At 40.3% G+C, this 26,076-nt stretch overlaps 1 pseudogene across 1 annotated transcript in view; it reads left to right on the top strand.

Annotated features, from left to right (window-relative positions):
• The window catches only part of LOC311610202 (granzyme H-like), a 116,007-nt pseudogene that overhangs the window by 64,118 nt on the left and 25,813 nt on the right, over window positions 1-26,076 (top strand). Inside the window, exons 2-4 of the transcript in view lie at window positions 17,605-17,716; window positions 18,750-18,900; window positions 19,413-19,548. The product of the transcript in view is annotated as a granzyme H-like (transcript). The remainder of the gene's footprint in view (window positions 1-17,604; window positions 17,717-18,749; window positions 18,901-19,412; window positions 19,549-26,076) is intronic.

The raw sequence follows: 26,076 nt of genomic DNA, 5'->3' as shown, positions 1-26,076 counted from the left end.
GACCTTGTCCAAGGACCTGGGATTAAAGGCAGAAAAGTGCCCATAGACCTGCACACCCTCTCCATCTCTGCCCAGTCCTGATCATTTAGGTCAGCTCTCTATGTGGAAAATTATTGATTGCCGATGCAATGTCTTTGATAGTTGTAGTATTTACATTTTTCCCCCAAGTAAGTTTACATTTTTCCCCCAAGTAAATGTTTACATTTTTTCCCCAAGTTTACATTTTTCCCCCAAGTAAGTGTTAGGCAGTGATGTTTCTATTTTGTCTAAATTTTAAATGTATTGATGTGTGTTTTTAAATAATATTTTGGCTTAGCTTTTAATGGTTTGCAACATTTAAAAAAATATTCACTTTTTAGTTAATAGTTCCTAATAAAAAAATATTTGCACCTTCTCTCTTTTTTATCTGGATTAGATTCTCCTGAGGTTTGTTAGTCTTTTCAAGTAATTAATCTTTGCTTTATTAGACCTCTCTGTTGTATGTTTGCCTTTTATTAACCTCTGTTATCTTTTATTTCTTCCTTCTACTTCACTGAGTTTATTTCACTTACTAATTTCTAACTTCTTGGGCTATATAATCATATCAATACTTTCAGTTTTTGTCAAAAATAAATTTTAAGACTAAATTTTTCTCTACCTGCTTTAGCTGCATTCCATAATTTTTAAGTACCATTATTGGTCTTATTCAATTCAAAGTATCTTCTATTTCTTTTTAAATTTTGGGTTTACTTGTAGGTTATTTCTATCTTTTTAATTACCATTTTATTGATTTCTCATATAATTATTTTTTGGCCAGAAAGCATTCCAAAGATTTACATAAATGATCAATTCATTTATAAAAATATGTATTCTGTATTGGATGGGTACAATGTCCTAGATATATCTAGTGGGACCAAAGCTGGAATAAAAGGAGAGATAAAACCCCCTCACCAATCCTTTGAACTGACAAGGAGGGGTTAAGCCTCTTCTTTCTCTTCATAAATTGCTAGCACTTGATAGGAAGTCTGGCCCTATCTACCCATGTAAAGTTAAGGTCCTAAGGATGAGAAATGCAATGGTGAAATGGTATTGCACTGTAGTAATGACAGGTAAGAAAAAAGAGTGTTTAATGGGCCAAGATCTTATTTGTCTTCATTCCTTCATAAGTTTCTCAGCAACAAGAAGAAACAGTTAAATGACACATATCTCTATTCCAAAAACAGAACTCAAAGCAAACAGCAAATACACACACACACACTCACACACACATACACACACACTATATATATGCAATAAAAAATATACTATGAGCATAATGATGTTCATCTCAACATTATTTAAAATCACCAAAGTTGGAGACATTTAAAATAATAAACTGATATATCCACATCAGAGTATAATGTGATATATCCACTTCAGAGTATAATAAAATATGATATAATATACCCACATCAGAGTACAATATGTTATATCCATATCAGAGTATAATAAATATGGTTTTTGGATCCCTATAGAAAACCAGGCTAAAAATATCAACTGGCTATTTGCATCCTCTCATTGCCAAAATAGAAAATAATTAAAACACCAAGTAACACTTTAGCCTTTTGGATGGCAATGATTTAAAAGAATAACAATATTCAATATAGGCATAGGAGTGAAGAAACTGCCATATACGTTTTCTAAAATTTAATATATAAACTGGTAAAACCTTTTCAGCTAGCAATTGTTAATGTGTCTGGTAAGTTGTTAAAAATCTAAGTATGATTAGCAAACCCACTTTAAGTATTTATCCTCAGAAAAATGGGATAAGTACATAAAGGTTATTCACTACAATGCTATGTATACCAGCAAAAAAAGAAAGAAAAAATGGTAACAATCTTCATATGAAACAAAAGGAGAGTCATTAAGTAAACTATTGTAGTTAACATGTTACCTACAAATTACAAAATAGCAGTGGCCATTAACATAATGATTAATATTTCCTGATAGTCATATATGATTAAGTAACAAAAGCAGGTTACAAAATCTTATGTGTAGAAGAGTGACATCACCAAGATGGCACACAAGTCATCCCCATTTTGCTCCCTATAACAAGAACAACTAATGATTGTGCATTAATAAGACACCACACCCAAAATCCTCAAACACAGGGGTAAGGTTGAAGCACCACATGCACCACAGAGAGCAAGACAAACCACTGCAGAGAGATGACAGCTGCTAACTAAACCAATTGTAGTAAGCACTTCACAACATATGCAGGTCAAGTCATTACACTCTACACCATACACAGTGTTATATGCCAATTATATCTCAAAAAAAACTCAGGAGTGATTCTACATGTGGCATTCTCCCATTTTTATTTTGCTAAATATACGTATTTACATAGGGGAAAGTTCTTATTAAAATACACACTAGACTATGGCTGGGACCTCTCCAGAGCTACAGGTTCAGACAGAAAACTGCTCCACCTTGCAAGGGAAAGTGGATCTTATCAGAGGCCTAAAAGATAAGATCACTGAATAGCAGTGAGTTCCCAATCAGAGCAAACACGCAGATTCAAGGGAGCTCTTCACCTCAACATGCAAAGGTCAGATTTTGCCGGGGATAAGGAGAGAGAGACTACATAACTAGACATCCTGAACTGAGAGACCATGGGAAGACAAATAAACAGCCCGCTTATGAAAGAAAAGCAGGAATCACCAGAAAAGGAAGTAAATAAATTAGAGGCAAGCAACCTATCAGACCAAGAATTCAGAGAAATAGTCATAAGGTGGCTAAAAAGAATGGAGACAAATTCTACAATATGAGTAAGAACCAAGAGAAAATGAAGAAGAACCAAGAAGAAATGAAAAATGACATCACTACTGTAAAGAGCTCAATAGAAAGCATCAAGAGTAGACTAGAAGAAGCAGAGCACTGCATCTGTGAGCTAGAAGACAAGATGGAAAAAAAAATACCAAATTAGAGCAGTTTCTAGAGGAAAATATTAAAAAGCAGGAGGAGAGCCTAAGGGAACTTTGGGACAATACAAAACAAAACAATATTCACATAATACGGGTACCAGAAGGAAAGGAAACTAAGCAAGGAATAGAAAACCTGTTTGAAGAAATAATGAAAAAAATTTTTTCCTGGTATAGGGAAGAAAAAAAACACACAAATCCAAGGAGCTCACAGAGTGACAAGCAAAATGAACCCCAAAAGACCAATGCCAATGCACATTATAATTAAATTGGCAAACACCAACAACAAATTCAGAATTTTAAAAGCAGCCAGAGACAGAAAGTTACATACATAGGAACCCCCATCAGAATATCAACTGATTTCTCAACAGAAACTCATCAGGCCAGAAGGAAATGGAATGAAATATACAAAGTCATACAAAGGAAGGGTCTGAATCTAAGAATACTGTACCCAGCAAGGCTATCTAAAAAAAAAATTGATGGTGAAATCAGGAGCTTCACAAATAAAAAAAGACTAAGGAAATTTATCAAAACCAAACCAGCAATGCAAGAAATGCTAAAGGGCCTGCTGGAAAAACAAAAGGAAGGAAGGAATGAATGAAGGAAGGAAGGAAGGGAGGGAGGGAGGGAGGGAGGGAGGGAGGGAGGGAGGGAGGGAGGGAGGGAGAAAGAAAGAAAGAAAGAAAGAAAGAAAGAAAGAAAGAAAGAAAGAAAGAAAGAAAGAAAGAAAGAAAGAAAGAAAGAAAAGAAAGCAAAGAAGGAGCACAGGGGTGTAGAACAAAAATGGCGAAAAATAAGTACCTATCAATAATAACTTTAAATGTAAATGGGTTAAATGCCCCAATCAAAAGACATATGGTAATGGATTGGATAAGAAAATAAGACCCATATATCTGTTGTCTACAAGAAACCCACCTCAGAAAAAAAGAAACACACAAACTAAGGATAAAGGGGTGGAAAAAGGTTTTCCAGGCGAATGGAAATGAAAAAACAGCTGGGGTAGCAATATTTATATCTGACAAATTAGATCTCAAAGTGAAGGACATAACAAGAGATAAGGAAGGCAACTTCATAATACTAAAGGGAGCAATTCAACAAGAAGAAATAACTCTGGTAAACATATATGCACCCAATACAGGAGCACCCAAATGCATAAAAAAAAAAAAAAACTCCTGGAGGATATCAAGGGAGATATTAACAGCAATACAATCACAATAGGAGACTTTAATACCCTACTATCACCATTGGACAAATCCTCTAAACAAAATATCAGCAAAGAAACATCAATCCTAAATGACTCACTAGACTAGATGGAATTAATCCACATCTTCAGAATATACAAAACAACAGAATATACAAAGCCGCAGAATATACATTCTTCTCAAGTGCACATGGTTTATTTTCAAAGATAGACCACATGTTGGGACATAGGCAGAGTCTCTTCAAATTCAAGAAGATAGAAATCATATCAAGCATCTTCTCAGATCACAGTGGCATAAAACTGGAAATCAACTACGATAAAAACAATCCAAAGAAATCAAACACATGGAGACTAAACAGCATGTTATTAAACAATGAGTGGATTACCAGAGAGATCAAGGAAGAAATAAAAAGCATCATGGCAACAAACAGCAATGAAAACACAACAATCCAAAATCTATGGGACACAGCAAAAGCAGTCTTGAGAGGGAAGTTCATAGCTCTACATGCCTACTGCAAAAAACAAGAAGCAATGGTAATAAATTACCTAACCCAACAAATGAGTTAGAAAAATAGCAACAAGAAAATCCCAATGTAAGCAAAAGGGGGGAAATAATAAAAATCAGAGCAGAGACAAACGACATAGAGACCAAAGAAACAATACAAAAGATTAAAAAAAAAAAAAAAAAAGAAAAGAAACAGGAGCTGATATATTAAAAGGATAAACAAGATTGATGAACCCCTAGACAGGTTCACCAAGAAGAAAAGGACCCAAATAAACAAAATCAGAAATGAAAGAGGTGAAATAACAACAGACCCCGCCAAAATACAAAGGATTGTTACAAAATACTACAAACAACTCTATTCCAACAAACTGGACAACCTGGAGGAAATGGACATATTCCTAGAAATATATAAACTTCCAAAACTCAATCAGGAAGAATCTAAACAGCTCAATAGGTCAATAATTATGAAAGAAATTGAAGCAGTCATCAAAAAGCTTCCAGCCAACAAAAGCCTGGGGCCAGACAGCTTCACAGGAGAGTTTTACCAAACATTCAAGGAAGAACTAAAACTTGTACTCCTCAGACTATTCCAAAAAATTCAAGAGGAAGGAACACTTCCAAGCTCCTTCTATGAAGCCAGCATCACCCTAATACCAAAACCAGATAAAGATAACACAATGAAAGAGAATTACAGGCCAATATCCCTCATCAACATAGATGCAAAAATCCTCAACAAAATTCTAGAAAATTGGCTCCAGCAGTACATCAGAAAGATCATACACCATGACTAAGTAGGATTTATCCCTGGAATGCAAGGATGGTACAATATCCTCAAATCAATAAACGTGATACATCACATAAACAAATTGAGAGATAAAAATCACATAGTCATATCAATTGATGCCAAAAAAATCATTTGATAAAATACAACACCCTTTCCTGATAAAAACTCTCAACAAGGTGGGAATAGAAGGATCATACCTCAACATAATAAAAGCTATATATGAAAACCCACAGCCGACAACATACTCAATGGGCAAAAACTAAAACCATTTCCTCTAAGAACAGGAACAAGACAGGGATGCCCACTCTCACCACTCCTGTTTGACATAATATTGGAAGTATTAGCCATTGCGATTGAACAAGAAGAATAAATAAAAGGCATCCAAATTAGAAAAGAAGTAAAACTATCCTTATTAGCCGATGACATGATATTGTACATTAAAAAAAAAAAAGACTCCATCAAAAAATTAATAGACTTAATAAATGAATTCGGCAATGTAGCAGGATACAAAATTAACACCAAGAAATCTATGGCCTTCCTATACACCAATAGTGAATGTAAAGAAAGAGACACTAAGAAAACAATCCCATTTACCATCACACACAAAAAAATTAAGGTACCTAGGAACAAACTTAACTAAGGAAGTAAAAGATCTATACGTGGAAAACTATAGGACATTGAAAAAAGAGATAGATGAAGATGTAACAGATGAAAGAAAATACCAAGTTCATATATTGGTAAAATCAACATCATTAAAATGTCCCTAATACCCAAAGCAATCTATAGGTTCAATGCATTCCCCATTAAAATACCAATGGCATTTTTCACAGACCTGGAAAGAACTCTCCAAAAATTCATCTTGAATAAAAGAAAGACCTCGAATAGCCACAGCAATCCTGAAAAAGAAGAATAAAGTAGGGGGGATCTCAATACCAGATTTCAAGCTGTATTACAAAGCCACTGTTCTCAAAACAGCCTGGTACTGGCACAAGAACTAACATATAGATCAATGGAATAGAGAATCTGAATATCGACCCAAACCAGTATACTCAATTAATTTTTGACAAAGGAGGCATGAACATACAATGGAGTCAAGACAATCTCTTCAATAAATGGTGCTGGGAAAATTGGACAGATACATGCAAAAAAATGAAACTAGATCACCAACTTACACCATACACAAAAATAAACTCAAAATGGATACAGGACTTAAACATAAGACGGAAAACCATAAAAATACTAGCATCACAGGCAGCAAAATCTCAGTCATATGCCGAAAGAACTTCTTCAATGATATTGCCCCTAGAGCAATGGAAGCTAAAGAGAAAATAAATAAATGGGACTACATCAAAATAAAAAGCTTTTTTACAGCAAAAGAAACCTTCAACAAAACAACAAGAAAGCCCACTGTATGGGAGAACATATTTGCAAATGTTATCACTGATAAAGATTTAATCTCCAACATCTATAGACAGCTTATACAACTAAATAAAAGGAAGATAAATGATCCAATTAAAAAATGGGCAATGGACCTAAATAGAATCTTTACAAAAGAAGACAGAAGGAAGGCCAAGAGGCACATGAAAACATGCTCAAAGTCACTAATTGTCCAAGAGATGCAAATCAAAACTACAATGTGGTACTACAATGTTAGAATGGCTATCATCAACAAATCAACAAATGACAAGTGCTGGCGAGGATGCGGAGAAAAAGAAACCCTCGTGCACTGCTGGTGGGAATGCAAACTGGTTCAGCCACTTTGGAGAACAGTATGGAGTTTCCTCAAAAAACTAAAAATGGAACTCCCATTTGACCGAGTAATCCCACTCCTAGGAATATATCCTAAGAAACTAGAAACACCAATCAAAAAGGATATATGCACCCCTATGTTCATAGCAGCACAGTATATAATACCTAAGATTTGGAAACAGCTTAGGTGCCCATCCGCAGATGATAGGATCAGAAAATGATGGTACATCTGCACAATGGAATACTATGCTGCCATAAAAAAGAAGGAATTCTCATCATTTGCAGCAACCTGGATGGAACTGGAGAACATTATGCTAAGTGAAATAAGCCAGTCAATCAAAGAAAAACACCAAAAGATCTCACTCATTTATAGATATTAGAGAACATTATAAACTGTTGAACAAAAAGATAGATACAGAGACAGTAAAGCAACAAACAGACTGTTGAATTACAGCTGGAAAGGTAGGGAGATATGGGGGAGATAAAAGATCAACCGAAGGACTTGTATGCTTACATATAAACATAACCAATGGATACAAAACTCTGGGGGGAGGGGGAAGGGCATGTATGGGATGGAGGAGGCAATGGTAAGATATGTACACATATAATACCTTAACTAAAAAATAAAAAATAAAAATAAAATAAATAAAAAATAAAATAAAATACACACTAGCTCAAGCCTGTTTGGCAAAATGAATAGAGCATCGGCCTGTGTACTGAAGGGTCCTTGGTTCAATTTCAGGTTAAAAAATGTTCCTTATTTGCAGGCTGGATCCCAGGCCCTGATGCAGGAGGCAATCAATCAACGTATCTCTCTTACATCATGTTTTTCTGTCTGTCTCTTCCACTATCTCTAAAACACAATGGGAAAGTGTGTTAGAGTGAGGATTACAATATATATATATATATATATATATATATATATATATATATATATCCCCCAAATCATTTATATATATACCAAATTATTGGTTTAACTAAGAAGTGATTATCAAGTAATATTAATTTTTGCCTGAATCTTGGATTTTTTTTTTCATTTTATTCTTTTATATTTTGAAGATGGAGGAAGAGGCCGTGAGCCAAAAAATGTAGTTCCTAAAGCAGGAAGAGGCAAGAAACTGATTCCACTTTTCATTCCCAGAGGGGAAACGACCAGCTGACACCTTGATTTTAGTCCCATGAAACTGGGGTCAGACTTCTGGCCTCTGGAACTGTGAGAAAACAAATTTCTGTTTTTTTAAGCCATCAAGTTAATGATGGCTTGTTTACAGTGGCCACAGGAAACTGATACACCACCTTATCTGGAAATTACATTGAGTCCCGAGAGGTAGTTGCCTCAGAAAAAGCCATCCTCTTAGAGGACTAAATAAAGATAGGCACTCTCCATCACTAGTGTGGCTACTGGTTATTGAACTAAGGTTTGGTGTGAAGAAAATTGGGCCATCCCTCAGGGCTCTGCAGTTCCAAGCCTGGATTCCCAGGGAGAGCCAAGGTCAAGCTCACACTTGTGTGAGACCAGGGCCTGCACAAGCCCAGGTAAGCAGCTCCGGATACCGCCAAGCACAAGCTCTGTGGGCAGGGCCTCGGCCACGTGGAGCTGGGAGAACACTCAAGGCCAGGACCTCAGGACTTTCCCTGATCCCCACACAGCCCCCTAAAAGAGGCACCCACCTGGAGAGTCGGGGAGAGCAGGACCACGAGCAGGCCCGCTCAGTCTTGCCCCTCCCTGCCTACAGGAGGCTCTGAGGCACCTTATTTTCATCAACATGGCCCAGGCATGGTCTTCTTTGGATGAAAAGTGGAACAGCTCCAGGTCTTCACCAAGACCTGAGCTTCCTGTCCTGGAGAAAGACATCAATGAGAGCAGCGGCTGGGCCCTCTGGGGCTGACTATTTTCCTTTAGGAAAGCGTGTAGACTGCCCTGTGTGGAGGCTGCCATGGCCATAATAAATATCCATTTCTATATAGAAACCACTGACTTCTCTCCTTATACATATGTGTGCAAGTTTTCTTATAAAATATGCACATATATAAATATATAAATATGTCTGCCTGTGCCCACGTATATGTCTATAGAATAGGTATAAACATCCTATATAATAAAAAGCTAATATGCTAATTAGACCAAATGGTGGAACGACCTTCCCAATGACCTTCCAGGTGAAGCCCAGGCTTTGAGGGCCAATCCTCTTGCATGAATTTCCTGCATCAGGCCTCTAGTACAGTGGTCAGCAAACTTAGTCAACAGAGCCAAATATCGACAGTAAAACGATTGAAATTTCTTTTGACAGCCAAATTTTTTAAACTTAAACTATACAGGTAGGTACACTGTTATTAACTTAATTGGGGTACTTCTAAGCTGGCCTTTGCTAAAAACTCAAAGGGCCAAAGAACCTCATGTGGCTCAAGAGCTGCAGTTTGCAGACCACTGCTCTGGTAGCTATATGATTTCATAAAGCTACATTGACACAAATATAACCCATTCAAGGAAAGGTTTCTATAGTTAGCAATGTTTTGAAAGCCTCTGCATAGCCCAATCTCCTGTTAGATGAGGACAATGAGGCCCAAAAATTAGCAACTGAGCCACCTAACGGAACTGGAGCCCTGGGCTCCTAATCCCCAGGTAAGGTGTCTTCTAACAGGCTCAGAACTGTACGGGGTCTTAAAAGTCATTTTATGCACACACCCATGAGAAAGTTTCAGGGCCCCTAAGACGTTTTCCAGCCTCAGTTACAACAGGTGTCCAGAAAGAAAGCAACTGGGCTACCTGAGCAGCCATTCCAAGAAACACACTTTTTGCTGAGCTAAAATCTGCCAGCTATGGCTCCACCACTTCTTAGAGTGAAATAAGGATTGTTTGCTGTTTGGCAGGCATGTGTTCTGTGTGTGTGTGTGTGTGTGTGTGTGTGTGTGTGCACTTTCTGTAACTATGTGGCCCTGAGCACATGAGAGTATCTCTGAGTCTGTTTCATTTAAAAATATGATTAATGATAATGCCCATGAAGAAGGTGGAGATTCAATGAGATAACATATAAATTACATATGTTCTGGAACATAGTATGGTACAGATTAATATTCATGCCCTTTGAGTTCCCTCTTTCCCCCACACTGTATTTAAGTTCAGAGAGAGACAGAGAGACAGAGAGAGAGAGAGAGAGAGAGAGAGAGAGAGAGAGAGAGAGAGAGAGAGAGAGAGAGAACAGCTCCCAAATGACAGACTCAAATTACTTAAATACAGCTAAGTCTTCTCCCTACATGAGTCAGCAGGGAGCTAATTTCTCAGTGGAATCGACTAGAACATCTACTAGTCTCCTCTGGGACACTCAGCAGACACAGGGTAAACTCTCTTGAGACAAGACTTTTCTCCTGTTATCTATTATATTCTCTATGAGGTCAAGAAAAAAGCCTGACCTTCTGTTCCTGTGACACTGTGACAAGGATGAAATTTCTGAAAGAAAGGGGCCAAGTCATAGACACAAACCAGTGCTAATCTCACTGATTCTGGTCCCCATTATCTCCTCAGGAGTTAAAGGACCACTTATGGGATGCGGGAAGAGACTGAACATAAACTGTGCACCTATGGATGAGGACAATGGCGGGTGGGGAGGGGGCGGAGGGTGGGGTAGGAACCTGGTGGAGGGGGGAAGAAATGAGGAAGCTTTGTAATAATATGAACAATAAAGATTGATTTAAATAAATAAATAAATAAAGTACCACTTATGAGTTAGCACTATGTGTAAGCATTTAAAATGCTTGTAGCTGTACAGCCTAAGTATTAGCATAGAATGCCAAAGGGGGGCCAGAAAACAAACTTCTAAAAACTTAGTGAATTAATTATGGTCCAGTAACAGGTTCAGGCTTCCAGGCTTAGGAGCCTGAGACAAGGGAACATAAAAAAATGTCCAGTTTTGCAATCACACACTAGAGGTTCTGGCAAAGGATTGCACATGGAGAATACAGAGAGAATAGTATAGTCATTGGTATCACAGTCAATCCTCCTGCCACAGTTCCACTGGTAAACGGCTCTCAGAGGCCCAGCAGTCACTGCAATACCTGAGTTCTGGGCGGACTCTGAAGAGCTGGCTGGGATGCTCCAGCTCTTCTGCTTTGTTCACATCTGGCTCCAGTGTGGCTTCCTGGTATTTGGTCAGAAACAGAGGAAGTTACCAGCAGGGGAATATCTACAACTAAGAGGTATCATAGCAAGACTCAAGGACAGATGGGGCTGTGACACATGCTTCCTTAGGGGTAAATTAGATTTTCCAAACATGACACTTTGTTACATCTGCCCTAAACTGTGAAATTGAAAGAAACACCTATCAGTTTTCCAGTTATATACTAGAGGTTCTGGAAATGATTCAATAGCATCTCTCTTACCTAGCCAAAACCAAAGCATTGACCACATCCAGTATAGATGTGGTAAGAAAAAGTACACACTGAGTGAGATGGGAAGAAAAAGAACCCATTCAATCCAGAAGGGTGTGGTGTGACCTTTCAACCTTAAGGGAACTACTGTAAATGTTTTGGGGAAAAGAAAAGTTCCTGGGTAGATAAAGATCCTCATGTGAGAAATGGGGGTTGGGGAGAAGTTGATGCAAGGTCACATCATAGGCATCAACACAACCCAGAACATGGCTCCATTCCAACTCTCTCTAACCCAGAAGTACAATCAACACCAATTGATTTGAGGGGTCTCTGTTGTTACACTTATCTTATTTAGGTAGGGGTAGGCATGCAGTCTTCATCAAGCTCACTTCCCCTTTTCTCTGTAGTCCCCTCTCTACTCATGACCCCAGACATTTGCTCACTCCAGAGTTTCATTGAATTATCCCCAACCCAACATTCCAACCTTGCTCTTGGTTGTTGGCTGGGCCATAGAAAAAATTAAAGAGTATTCTAGTGGATGCCAAACTTTGGGAATCTCATAGATGTGCATCTGACATATAGACCTTTTTCTCTCTCCATGCCTGCCCTCTCTCCCCATCCTTACTACTACAGGGGCCAGATGGAAGCACAATCTTCCCCACACAAACACATAACCCAGGTTCTCCTTCTCTGATTGGTCTCCCCCTCAAAGCTGTTTTTGATGTCATGTAAACACTCCAGAAATTCTGAATGTCACTCTACTCTCCTAATAGGAATGTAAAGCTAACTCCTAACTGTGGGAAGAAATTATGATATTTGTAGAACTATGGATAAGATCTCAGACTATGGAACCACATCCCTGCATTCTAATCACTGTTCCCCTTCATTCTTATGATCTGAGTGATATAGAGCACAACCCCTACCTTCTAGGGGTCTTAGATTTCTCATTTGTACAATGAAAGAAATACAAGTAGATCACTCAAAGGGTGAAGTGAGGATCTATCGGTCAGATATTAATCAGTATTAGCCACCATTAAGTTGTTAGGTATTATTTTCATATCTTCTCTTCCAGATATATGATTATTATTAAATTATACTTAGACTCAGAATCTTAAGATTACAAATCAAAGATGAATTTCACCATCTTTTAGTTTGACTTAACTTTGGACACATCTAGAAAGAAACAGTCTCTGCAGTGAAGCTTTTCCTAGGTGGAGTTTTTTCTTAGGAAGGTGCCTGTTTCACACCCTTTTCCAAGTGTCTGCCACCTCAGTAAGCTTTCCCCTCCCCTCAGGGGTATCTCTACTTCTAAATTTGGGAGAACTTTCCTACATGGTCTTGGTCATTTAACTATCCATTGAGGTTAAAAGAAAAGTTTCACTGAACTCCCCACCCTTGCATTTTCAGCCTAATCGGCATGGCCTGTCAAGGTGACTATGTTCAAGATTCCAGAGCAACTCTTGAAAAACCAACCCAAATAGTGAGGACACAGGAATGGGGATGGTGAGAAAGGTCAACATTTATCCAAAGATACACAAATGACCAGAAAACCCTGGGAAAGATGCCAAACCTCATTATTTATTAATGATATGTAAACCAAAACCTCAATGAGATACCATTACATACCTATTATAGAATGATGGCTATAATAAAAACAACAATAATAATAATAATCAGTGTTGGTGGGATGTGAAAAAAATGGAAGTATTTGTATGTTGCTGGTGGGAATGTAAAATGATGCAACCACTGCAATGAACAGTTTAGCGATTCCTTGAAAACTTAAATCTAGGATTACCATCAATGACCATCAATTCCACTCTTAGGTATACAGCCAAGAGAAATGAAAACATATCGTTCACACTGAAGTATTTTGCTTTCTTTGCGGGAAGGGGAGGGTGTTTATTTTTTAAGTCCTCACCTGAGGACATATTTTCCATTGATTTTCACACAAATAGGAAGGGATGAAGGAAGGGGAAGAGAAAGATAGAAACATTGACGTGAGAGAGACACATGGATTGGTTGCCTCCAACACACAACCTGACTTGTGCTGGGGATTGAACCACAGCTGAGGTACATGCACCTGTCTGGGAACCAAACCTAAGACCCTTTGATCCAAGTATCAATGCTCTAACCATTGAGAAAACTGGCCAGGGCCAAAAGGAAGTTTTTACACAAATATTTATAGCAGCATTTGTCATAATAGCCAAAAGGTGGAAATAATCCAAATGTCAATTGACAGATAAAGGGGTAAATTGTCACACACACACACACACACACACACACACACACACACATGCAGGAAATTATTAGCCATAAAAAATACTGATAAATGCTACAACTTGTATGAACCTCAAAATCATTACCTTAAGTGATAGGAGCCAAACACAAAAGCTCACATATTTCATGATTCCTTTAATATGAAATATAAAGAATATGCAAATTCATGGAGACAGCTATAATATTAGTGGTTGCCAATGGCTAGGAAGGGGTGTTGCTAGCAGAAGGAGACTGGAAAGTGATTAAGTACCCATTAATTTGTGGATACACACAACTTAATGGTTAACAACTTAATGGGTGTGGATGAAATGTTCTTCTGGCATGAGAAGGCTTGGAAACCAGAGAGAGCTGGTGGTCACACAACGTTTTTAATACACTAAATGCCACTGAATTATACACTTTAAAATAATTAATTTCATGTTGTGCGAATTTTGTCTCAATACTTAATAAAGGTTATAATAAAATCTTATATTTAACATAATCCTCAGTTTTTAAAAGTGCAGATATCCATGAGAGTAAAATATGTTAGTTCATACCTCAATACAGTAAAGAAAAATTTGAAATCAGATCATTTTAGCTGTTCCTCTTAAATTGCTTTTAAAATTTTCCAATGATAAAAAAAATTAGTTGCATGACAAATTTTTAATAACTAGGAAAGAAAGGTTACAGTGGTATTGAATAATAGATTTTTAAGAAGATGGGGGAAATTCTTATGTTGTAGGGTTAAAAGAAGATAAAAGAATATTGTATTGTATGTATAACGTGATCCAAGTATTTTAAATGAACTTCTTATGGTAACACTGTCTGTTCGGGATGCACAAATGAGTAAAATTTTTTGTTTCTACTTTCCAAATTTTCTTTCTTTTTTAAATCAAATTACTGGTATTTCATTATTAAATGAGTCAATTTATATAAAATGAGCATCAATATAATTATAATTATTTTTAAAAAATGCCAAAACCTGTTTGGCTCAGTGGATAGAGCGTCGGCCTGCAGACTGAAAGACTCCGGTCAAGGGCATGTACCGTGGTTGTGGGCACATCCCCAATAGGGGGTGTGCAAGAGGCAGCTGATCGATGATTCTCTCTCATTGATATTTCTACCTCTCTATCCCTCTCTCTTCCTCTCTGTAAAATATCAATAAAATATATTTTCTTTAAAAATAGCAAAAACCTGTCCTAGATTTGGTTTAAAAAAAATTATAACAAGAATGAACTGATTTTCATATTTCCAATTTAGAGTCAACTGTACATTTACACAGAACTATATTTGCCTGAAGCCCAAAAAGTCACAACATAGAATGAGTGATCTTATAGCCCCTGAACTTTTGCTGATTAACAGTTTTTTAGAAAAGCAGCTTCATGTTTTCACCTAAGGTCTGAGACTGTAGAAGCAGACAATTGAGTCTCAGCAGAAAAATGCCAAAACAGAGCTGGACAAAAGAAGAAACAAGGACATGACCAGAGGCTGCTGCCAAAGCTGCCTTAATAGACTCCTGCACTCTCTGCAGGACAAAAGACCAACTTTCTTAATGAGCATATTTACCACTGTCATCAGAAAGTTTTTTATTTTGTAAAGGTCTCCTACGAGGCCGGCTGACGAAAACAAGGAGAGGTTTGGAATGTAGGTGATATGACAGGGAAGATGTTTACACTGCAATGACATATTTTGATACATAATACTCCTCACAGAAATATTGTAAAACACAAACAAAAAAAAAAACAGAAAACATAAAGGTGGACATTTAAATTACCAGCCTCTAACCACTCAGAGAAGCTTAGTCAATCTTTGAACAGAATTGGGCAAAGACCATTTAGAAGCAACAGTCCTTCACAGAATAGTGAGCGCATCAGCATAGTTTGCTTAGCAGGTGTGAGCCTATAATGTGCCAAGCCTGCTCTAGCAGAAGTGTGGCTCTGCATAGAACACAGAGGATTCTGAAAGGACAATTATTGGTCTTTGGTTGATCAGCACGCTTTCTCACTTCACTCAATACCAACAACTTAATAACTTGAACTTCCTTTAGGGAAACTGCTCTTTCTAGTCCTGGTTCATGTGGTTTGGGTGGGACTGAACCCAGCCAACCCAAAGTAAGGATGACCTAGGCTAAGCCAACCAGTGGGTTCAACTACAAGGGCCACAGTTATTCCTTACTCTAGACCAATGCATTTCAAGGACAGTACTTTGGTTAGAACTGTTGACAAGACACATGGATTCTATCACTGAGCATTTGTAACTAAAAGCCCTCAGGAAGAAACTGTGATGATGAATGGGTTGCTATGTCAGTTTGGTAGATGGTGGTGATGCTCTGTTCCTCCCCTGTGCACCACTCAACCATGGCCCTTCTTACTCAGTACTCTGCTCCCTGATGTTTCTGTCTCCCCCATCAAATGGTTAGGTCTTTCTAAAGCAGAAATTTTCAACCAGTGCCACACAAGAACCTTTAAAACATCAATACCAGACTACTTAGTCATGGTCACTAACCTATTTTCCCTTAGGTCAGCAAATAAAAATATACCCACAGCCTAGCTGGCATGGCTCAGTGGCTGAGTGCCGAACTATGAACCAGGAGGTCATGGCTGGATTCCTGGTCTGGAAACGTGACTAGGTTGCAAGCTCAATCCCTAATGTGGGGCCTGCAAGAAGCAGCTGATCAAAGATTCTCTTTCTTTGTTAATGTTTCATTTCTCTCTCCCTTTTCCTTCCTCTCTGAAATCAATAAAAAATATATATTTGAAAAAATGACAACAGCCAACACAAAAGTCATCTTTTATGAATGCCATCTCTTGCCCTATGAACATATGGGTCATATAATAAAGTTGTATTTTTTGTATTTTATTAGCCACATTGCATAATATAGTTGTGTGTGATTAATTTTTGGTACCAGAAATTCTTATATATAAGGATAGATAGGCACCTGATATTTTTTTAATCTACTTTGGAGCAAAAGGGGTACGTAATTACTTTTTATAAATCAATCAAAAGTATAACTATTTTTTGTGAGATCTGTAAAAAATATATATTTAGTGTGTCATAGGATTTTAGTAATTAGTACATGTGCTATGAGATGAAAAAGGTTGAAAATCACTGCTATAAAGAAAGGAGACAAATCTCCACTATGTTTGGCCATTGGATAAAGAAGGACCTAAACAGACACAAGCAAAAGAAATTACCCTGATGGACTTAGTTGCATGGAGATGAGGCATTGGGGGTTCTCTCACTAGAGACACAGGATTTTTGTTTGTTTGTTTGTTTCTTTTTGGTTTTAAATATATTTTATTGATTTTTTTACATAGAGGAAGGGAGAGAGATAGAGAGATAGAAACATTGATGAAAGAGAATCATCGATCAGCTGCCTCCTGCACACCCCCTACTGGGGATGTGCCTACAACCAAGGTACATGCCCTTGACTGGAATTGAACCTGGGACCTTTCAGTCTGCAGGCTGACGCTCTACCCACTGAGCCAAACTGGTTTCAGCAGGACTCAAATTGTTGGGCTCAGTACCTCTGCTGGACAACACCACATACCACAGACCCCACCTGCACCCTGTGTTCCTGGTAAGGGCTGGAGTCTGCTCTGGTGTCGGCTTTGAGTCATAAGCTGTGGGTACTTATGTGGTTTCTGCCTACTTCTCACACACCACACAAAGACCATCATCGGGCAGGAGATGTGGGGGTGGAGATGCTTAATAAAAAGCCTTGTAGGATGAAGCACTGCAAACCAAAGGGGGACTCAGGTCACAGAGCCCACCCACACCTCCTTCCTCTTCTGGGTGCTCACAGAGAGCACAGAGAAACACCAGAAGCTCCCACCTGAGCAGCCTTCCTGGGAAGATGCAACCACCCCTGCTCATGCTCCTGCTGGCCTTTTTCCTACTCCCCGGGGCGGAGGCAGGTGAGTGACCATCCCCACCCTCACAGGCACAACCCATCCCACAGTGGGCACAGACCTGCTGGCCCTTCTGCACATCCCTGATCCAGCCCTGCACCAGGAATGCTCTGAACCCCAGCTCCCATCCCATATCAGACCCACACACATGAGCTGGATGAGCCACAGGCAGAAATGACAGGGCAGAAGCCTATTCCTAAGAAAAACCAGTGGGCTCAATGCCCTCCTCAGGCCTACCTGTTCCTTGCGGAGAATGGAACTTCCTAGAATTGCATGGCAGAGGCTGGGAAACTGCAGAGGGCAGAGCAGTCCTGGCTTCCATGCCTGTGATGAGACAGGTGCTGTCCTCAGGGTCTGCTTAGGAGACAAGCCCAGAGCTCAGCAACCCACAGTTGGTGGGGTCACCATCCCCAGAAGACTCCTGCTTCCTCTGCTTCATCTCAGTCCCTTTATTCAGCTGGGCTTTTCTTCCCAGTCCTTTAGCAGTTCATTTCTTGAAAGGATAAGCCAGTGAGGATGGCAGCCCCAAATTTCTCCGTTTTCCAAAATCCCACAGCAGTGGCCTTAGCAACCTTCCTCCATAGGCCCATTAGGAGCCAGTCCTTCCAGGCAGTTAACAAACACTGGGAACTCCTCATGGGTCAGCATCTAGATACATAAACTTAAATCCTGGACACTGCAAAGTGCATTGCCCTGGACATCACAGCACCACCGGGGCCTCAAAAGCTCACCCAACACCAAGCGAAGTCAGGAGAGGAATTTTCAGGAGCCCCAGGCCTTCTCTGTCCCTAAAACCTGTATTCTTACCTGCAACTATGTGGCAGGCCTAGTCATGGACCCAGCCTGTTGCTGTTTCCTTTTCCAAAAGAGAAAGTTGAAGCCTATCACTACCTACTCACAGCTCTATGCCAACCTAGGCTCCCAATGGCCCAGCCACATGAGTCATCAAGCCAATGCCAGCCTGGTGCACTCATTGGCTGGTGAGCAGGCGGGTGGGGGTAGGGGGAGCCCACAAAAGTACAACAGGATTTTCCTACAGGTGAGATCATCGGGGGACATGAATCCAAGCCCCACTCCCGACCTTATATGGCCTTCCTTCGCTTTAAAAATGAGGAGGAGAAGTCGTTCAGGTGTGGCGGTGTCCTTGTGGGAAAGAACTTTGTTCTGACAGCTGCTCACTGCAATGGAAGGTGAGAGGTTGCAGCCAGGCTACACCTCCTAAGACCCCTACAGGCATCCTGTCATTCATCCCAGGAACTGAAGTTCAGGACAGATTCTTAGGCTCCTGGTTACCTACGCCCATGAGACCTCATCAGAGGAACCCTCTGAGATCATGTCATAGCAATGAGAGCCTGAGAAATAGGACAGGTAAGTTTTGGGCTCAGAGAATCAGATGTGAAAACATGGAACACAATTGAGAAGAGAACAAACACACTGGACAAAAAAAAAGCAGCTGTGGACTATGAACACATGCATTAGGGTCAAAATGCAACCGCAAGTAATTTCATGACATTTCCTGAGGGCAATAGAGAGCTCCCTATGCCTGACTTTAGTATTGTTGAGAAGCAGAATCCCCGAGTCCCTGGCCCCTATGCCCTGCACCAGCTGTCATCTGCCAATCATAATCCTTGGGATGCATCTCCTATGACTCTACCTACCCCCTCAACCCCCACCAAACTAACCCACTCTGTTCTCTGTGCAGATCAATCAAAGTCACCCTGGGGGCCCACAACATCAAAGAGAAGGAGAAGACTTGGCAGGAAATCCCAGTGAAAACAGCCATCCTCCACCCAGACTATAATGAGAATAAAAAATCCAATGATATCATGTTACTGCAGGTATGAAACCTCCTGCTGCTCTTACAGTTCTGAGATCTCATTGTTTCTCTTCTGACTGTGGCCTGTCCCTTCCATTTCTCCCATTCCAATCACCTGATTAGTCCCAGGAACTCAGGTGTCCCATCATGGTCTCCAGGCCCTGATGCACTGTCTGACCTGGGCTCCTTTGTCTCTTCCCCATCAGCTGGAGAAAAACATCAAGAAAACTAAAGACGTGAAGCCCCTCCAGCTGCCCAAGGGCAAGCACCTGCCAATTCCAGGAGATAACTGCACTGTGGCTGGCTGGGGGTGGGTCACAAGTGGGGGTCCTTGCTCAGACACTCTGCAGGAGGTAGAGCTGACCTTGCAGGAGGATTGCCAGTGTGAAATGCATTTTAAAAATTACAACAGGACCATTCAACTGTGTGTGGGAAACCCAAAAGAAAAGAAGGCTTCCTTTAAGGTAATACTGAACATCTGCCTTGCTTGGCTATGGGAAGAGGGATGTTTGGATACAGAACGGGACCTGAGGAAGGAGGGCAATACTTCACCCTCTAGGCTGTGATCTTTCTCCCCAAGAGGAAAAGTTGGGAACCACCAGAGCTGGGAGGAATTGGCCCTCTTAGAGGCTACAAGGGCCTATGGTCACTCTAAACATGTGCTTCTCCAGATGGTGAATTTGCAATACTGGCCCACGTTGGAACACAGCAATTACAATAGATAACTATTCCCTGGGTGTGCAGAAGTTATACCTGGTGGCTCCTTCTCCATGCTAAGTGTCAGCCCCACCTGCCTGCCTTAAAGAGTAGATTACAGTCATACCCCAGAGCACTTTCATAGCCAGAAAATCAGAGATCTGGAGGAGCAGAGGGAACTGCCATCTGAGGTGAAGTAAAGCAATGACAGCGTCCAGGCTGAGGGGACCACAGTGACCTGCCTGTCCACTTATCTCCAAGGTGGAAACCATACAAGGGAGCCTTCTCTGAGAGGGGCTTGGGGTTGAGGGGTCGAGGGCAGGGCCAGGAGAACTGGCTCAGTTTTTCCCTCTCTCTGTCTACAGGGGGACTCTGGGGGACCGCTCCTATGTAAAAATAAGATCCGGGGCATTGTCTCCTATGGAAGCAAGGATGGAAAACCACCGATAGTCTACACCAAAGTCACCAGTTTCCTTCCCTGGATAAAGAAAACCATGAAAAAACTCCAGCTGTAGGACCAAGACTATATTCTCTGGAGCTAATCTAGGATCACACTGTGGTAAGGGAGGTGGTGCCAGCAACTGAATAAATGTCTCTCAGCTGATGGGAAGAGCTGGATTGTTGTTTATTCTTTGACCCTCATTCACAGGCTCCAGCTATGTGCTCAGAAGGCCAATAGTACAATTCTTCTCTGTTCCACTTCCTCCTCTTCCTCTCCCCCCCCCCACACCCAACCACCACCACCAAACAGCAGTAAAAGCTGTTACCAGCTCCTTCTTGGCCACATCTGCACCTGCAGGGCCTGCCCTCTGACAAAGCAGAGGAGCACCATTAGGAGAAAACATGAATCTCTCAGGTCCTGGGCTCAATGTGAAGGTCTTACTTCTTCCTCTGTGTTACATGCTGAGAGAAAAGGACTAGCACTGTGGGTGCTGGGCACCAAGCAGGCACAACCTGGGCTGAAGCTCAGGAGGCCCCACTACACTGGGGAGAAGAGAGTTTTCCCAAGCAGGACATTGTTCTCCCACAACCAGGAGTGACAGGTTTTGGGGGCCTGGGGGCTGATGGGGAGAGACAGGGATGGAGGAGGGAGGGAAGCCCTGAGAAGCTCCTCATTCCCTCCTGGGCTGAATTTCTCTCCCTCCTCTTAATTGCCCTCCTCTGAGCTCAGGGCCTAGCTTGGCCTCCAGTCTCCTAGCTGCCCCTTCTTCTCATCTCTGCTGACCACTGAGCATCCTCAGAGTCCACCAACCCCTTGGCCCACAGACCACACTGGTTTGAGCTCCTAGATCCCCTATATCCCTCCCACCTAAGACACCCAGAGTGCCTAGGTTCCAGCAGGGCCTGTTCACGGAGTTTCCACCCAGCTTATGCCCTGGCACAGGGTGACTGGGGGACCAGACCTGTGCTGGCCCCTTGCAGGACACTGGAGGACAGGGTGGCAGGGTGTCTATAGAACACCTGGCCTCATCTCTCACTGGGAGAGCCAGCTCCACCCTCACATCCAGCACAGTGTCCCCACCATGTGCTCAGAGTCCGCTGACTGCTGGTCACTCAGGAGCCTTAGGCCCCTGAACCCTGTTCCTCACTGCTGACCTCAAGGCTCAGGCTGTGGGGAGGGAGGCCACATGGGCTCCACCTGCCTTTTGAGTTAGAAAGTCATCTGGAGAGTTGAGTTTGGGATATCTCCCTCCTCAGACATTAGTCCTTCTCTGTATTAGCTTCAAAATCACTCAGACCTTCGGGAAACAAACATCAGCTCAATTAGAAGAAACGTAGACCTTGATAGAAGCAAGAACAAGATCCTGAGCAGGACGAACTATGAGTAGGCCAAGGGGAACCTAAGAACAATGCTCACCTATCTGACCAAGGAGGTGAGGATAGAGTGGCCCCAGGCCTTAGGAATCACCAGATATCAGCAGAAGGTGAAGACATCCAACAGGCTTTCAGTAAGTTAAGAAAAGAATGATTTTCTGGGGAAGGAAGATGGCTGCTGACGGGATGGCAGACTGCAAGATAGTGTGTGAGTGAGACAACAAAGGGACAGGGTGTGACCCATGGGGAGTGTTTGTTTGTGAGTGGAGGGAATAGCTATACTCCAGGAATCTGTGGGGGATCTCTGGACATGGTTCCCCTGACCAGGCAGCCGAAACCGACTCTGTGAAGGCACCCCATCTTGAAGGAGAGAATAGATATTGACAGAAGCCTGAAATTCCCGGCAAAATACAACAATTGCACATATAAACCAATGGAATAGAATAGAGAACCCAGGTATCAACCCAAACCCTATGCTCAATTAATATTTGACAAAGGAGACATGAACATACAACTGCACCCAGAGAACAGCTGTGAACCAAGGAACACTGGTCCTAAATGGTGTGAGCATCGATTCAGTGAAGCTCTACACCCCCTCACAGAAAGGACCCAAGTGGAGTGAGCACGAGGATTCGGAAGAGCTCCATACCACCTCACAGAAAGGTCAGATTTTGCCTGGGATCAGGTGAGGAGAAGGAAATATGCATGCAGGAGCTGGAGGATCCGGGGAGTCTCCACCCAGAAAAATCCACAGCTAATGGGGCTGGCGTGATCTGCGAATGTGGAAGGGGATCTGCAAGGCTGCCAACAGAAGGGAACTCTAAAAAGCAACCCATAGCTGAACTGGGGCAAAAGACCAGCCTAACAATTTTAACAGTCTGCTAGCTGTTTAGAACCAAGAGGTAAAATGACTGCAAAGACTTGTGCCACCACGCTACTCTGGCTTTTTCCTTTTCTTCTTTTTTCCTCTTTAAATCTTTGTTTTTGATTACTGAGCCCAATATATAGGATCACCCTATTGGGGAAACTCTAAAAGACTGCAGGCAAAATTGTTTTTGTGTAAAATGGGGATCAGAGTGGGGGATAAAGATCAGAAAACCAGCTCTAGGGCAGCCCATTACCCAACCAGTGTTAAGCACCACAGGGAAAACAAAATCTAAACACTAGCTAAAGAGGACCTATAGACTCAGAGGTCAATCCAGAAACACTGCCACCCAGAGGTTGAAGCACAAATTGACTCTTGTGTAAACACAAAAGAGTATAAAAAGCAAAGTATTGACTGCTTGGAAATCGGGATGGATTGTAGCCTACAACACTGAGGAGCAGTGGGACTCAGGGAACTTCAATACTGTCCTAACTAGGAAGCAGGTGAGCCAAAAAGAACAATAGAGGAAGTGAATGACCTTCACTACTGAACATTTTTATGTTTATTTCATCTTTTATTTAAGAAACAAATTTTTTTTCTTTTTCCTCACTTGATTTTACCTTTTTAATTATTATGTTTAAATTATTGTCTTCAATCAGTAGTAGTAATTCCTTTTTTTAACTTTTTTTAAAAAGTGTCATTTTATTTTACCTTTTTTTTTTTTTTAAGTGTCATTTTATTTTCTCTCTATTTTATTTTGGGATCAGTGTTCTACATTCTATTTTCATATTTCCTTTAGTATCATTTTACTCTATGTCAACTTTACCTTTATGCCAACACTCTCTTCCTCACTTTTCCCATTTTGTTGTCCTGCTTTGGATTTTCCCTATTCCTCCATTTTACTCCCTGTTAAAATTTCACCCTGCTTATATATCTAATTTCAAACCCTCCTGTGCTAAGTCCATACACACCTCTCTCTTCTCTTTCTTCTTCACTATCCAAATTTTTTTATCTGTCCTTTTGTTGTTGTTTGCTTGATTATTGATTACATTGGTTTTTATATGCTTCTTTGTGAAGTTTTTTCATTTTTTAGTTTTGTTTTTGTTTTGTTTTCTCTTTGTTTGTTTCTTGCTTCTGTTTTTTCTCACCTTGCTTGATATTAGTTGTTGTTTGTAGTTTGCATTAATTTCTAGGTATTTGTTTCTGGCATTTATTGGGATTAATGGCTGTTCTATTGGAGTTTTCTCCCCATATAAATAGTTCTTTCTCACTTTTTTTCTCTTTCTTTTGTCTCTTACTTTTTTATCCTTTTCCCAATTTCACTTTTTTCACTCTTTTTTTCCTTTTTTTTTTTTCTTATTCTTTCTTTTTTATCCCCTAATTATCTTTTTGCTGGTGGTCAACTTTATTTGGGGTTCTTAGTATGTGAATACATTTGTGTTCAGTTTCTTGTGCATCAGTTTCTTGTTGTGTTGTATTTTGTGCCTTTATGTCAATGCAGGAGAGAGAGAACTACATAACCAGGCATCCTAAAAAGAGAGATCAGTGGGAAACAAAGAAACAGCCCACATTTGGGGGTGGGGGGAAACAGGCATCACCAGAAAAGGAAGTAAACAAAATGGAGGCAAGTAACTTGTCAGAGAAAGAATTCAGAGAAATGGTCATAAGGTTGATGAAAAGAATGGAAAACAAATTCAACAATATGTGTATGAAACAAGAGGAAATGAAGAAGAACCTAAATGAAATGAAAAATGACATCACTACTATAAAAAAATAAAAATTAATTTTTGACAAAGGAGGTATGAACATACAATGGAGTCAAGACAGTTTCTTCAATAAATGGTGTTGGGAAAATTGAACAGATACATGCAAAAAAATGAAACTAGACTTCCAACTTACACTATACACAAAAATAAACTCAAAATGAATAAAGGACTTAAACATAAGACAGGAAACTATAAAAATACAAGAGGAATCCACAGGAAGTGAAATCTCAGAAATATGCCAAAGCAATTTCTTCACTTATACCACTCCTAGGGCAATGGAAACTAAAGAGAAAATAAACAAATGGGACTACATCAAAATAAAAAGCGTTTTTACAGCAAAAGAAACCGTCAACAAAACAAGAAGAAAGCCCACAGTGTGGGAGAACATATTTGCAAATGTTATCACTGATAAAAGTTTAATCTCCAACATGTACAGGGAAATCATATAACTTAATAAAATAAAATAAAAAGATAAATGATCCAATTAGAAAATGGGCAACGGACCTAAATAGAAACTTTTCGAAAGAAGGCAGAAGGAAGGCCAAGTGACATATGAAAACATCCTCAAAGTCACTAATTATCCAAGATATGCAAATTATACCACAGAATCAGGTACCATTTCACACCTGTCAGAATGGCAATCATCAACAAATCAACAAAGGACAAGTGCTGGTAAGGATGCAGACAAAAAGGAACCCTCCAGCACTGCTGGTGGGAATGCAGACTGGCGCAGCCACTGTGGAGAACAGTATGTAGTTTCCTCAATAAACTGAAAATGGAACTCCCATTTGACCCAGCAATCCCACTCCTAGGAATATATCCCAAGAAACTAGAAACACCAATCAGAAAGGATGTATACACCCCTATGTTCATGGCAGCACAGATTTGGAAACAGCCTAAATGCCCATCAGCAGATGAGTAGATTAGAGAACTATGGTACATCTACACAATGGAATACTATGCTGCTATAAAACAGAAGGAATTCTTACCATTACAGCAGCATGGGTGGAACTGGAGAGCATTATGCTAAGTGAAATAAGCCAGGCAATGAAAGAAAAATACCACATGTTCTCACTCATTTATGGAAAATAAAGATCATTATAACCTGATGAACAAAAAGATAAGATAAAGAGGCAGTAAAGCATCAAACAGACTGTGAAATTATGGTGGGAAGGCTGGGGAGTGTTGGGGAGAGAGTGAAAGACATCAGCCAAAGGACTTGTATGCATGCATATAAGCACAACCAATGAACACAGACACTGGGGGTAGGGGGGTGGAATGAGGGCATGTGACAGGGGTTAGGGAAGGTTGGAGAAAGGTCAATAGGGAAAAATGAGATATATGTACTACTATGTGTAATACTTTAAACAATAAAATAAAAAAAAATTTTAAAAAGAACAATTTTCTT

The sequence above is a fragment of the Pipistrellus hanaki genome (assembly GCF_964339955.1).
Source record: "Pipistrellus hanaki genome assembly, chromosome: 1".
Lineage (NCBI taxonomy): Eukaryota > Metazoa > Chordata > Mammalia > Chiroptera > Vespertilionidae > Pipistrellus > Pipistrellus hanaki.
This window is presented reverse-complemented; position numbering and strand designations above follow the sequence as displayed.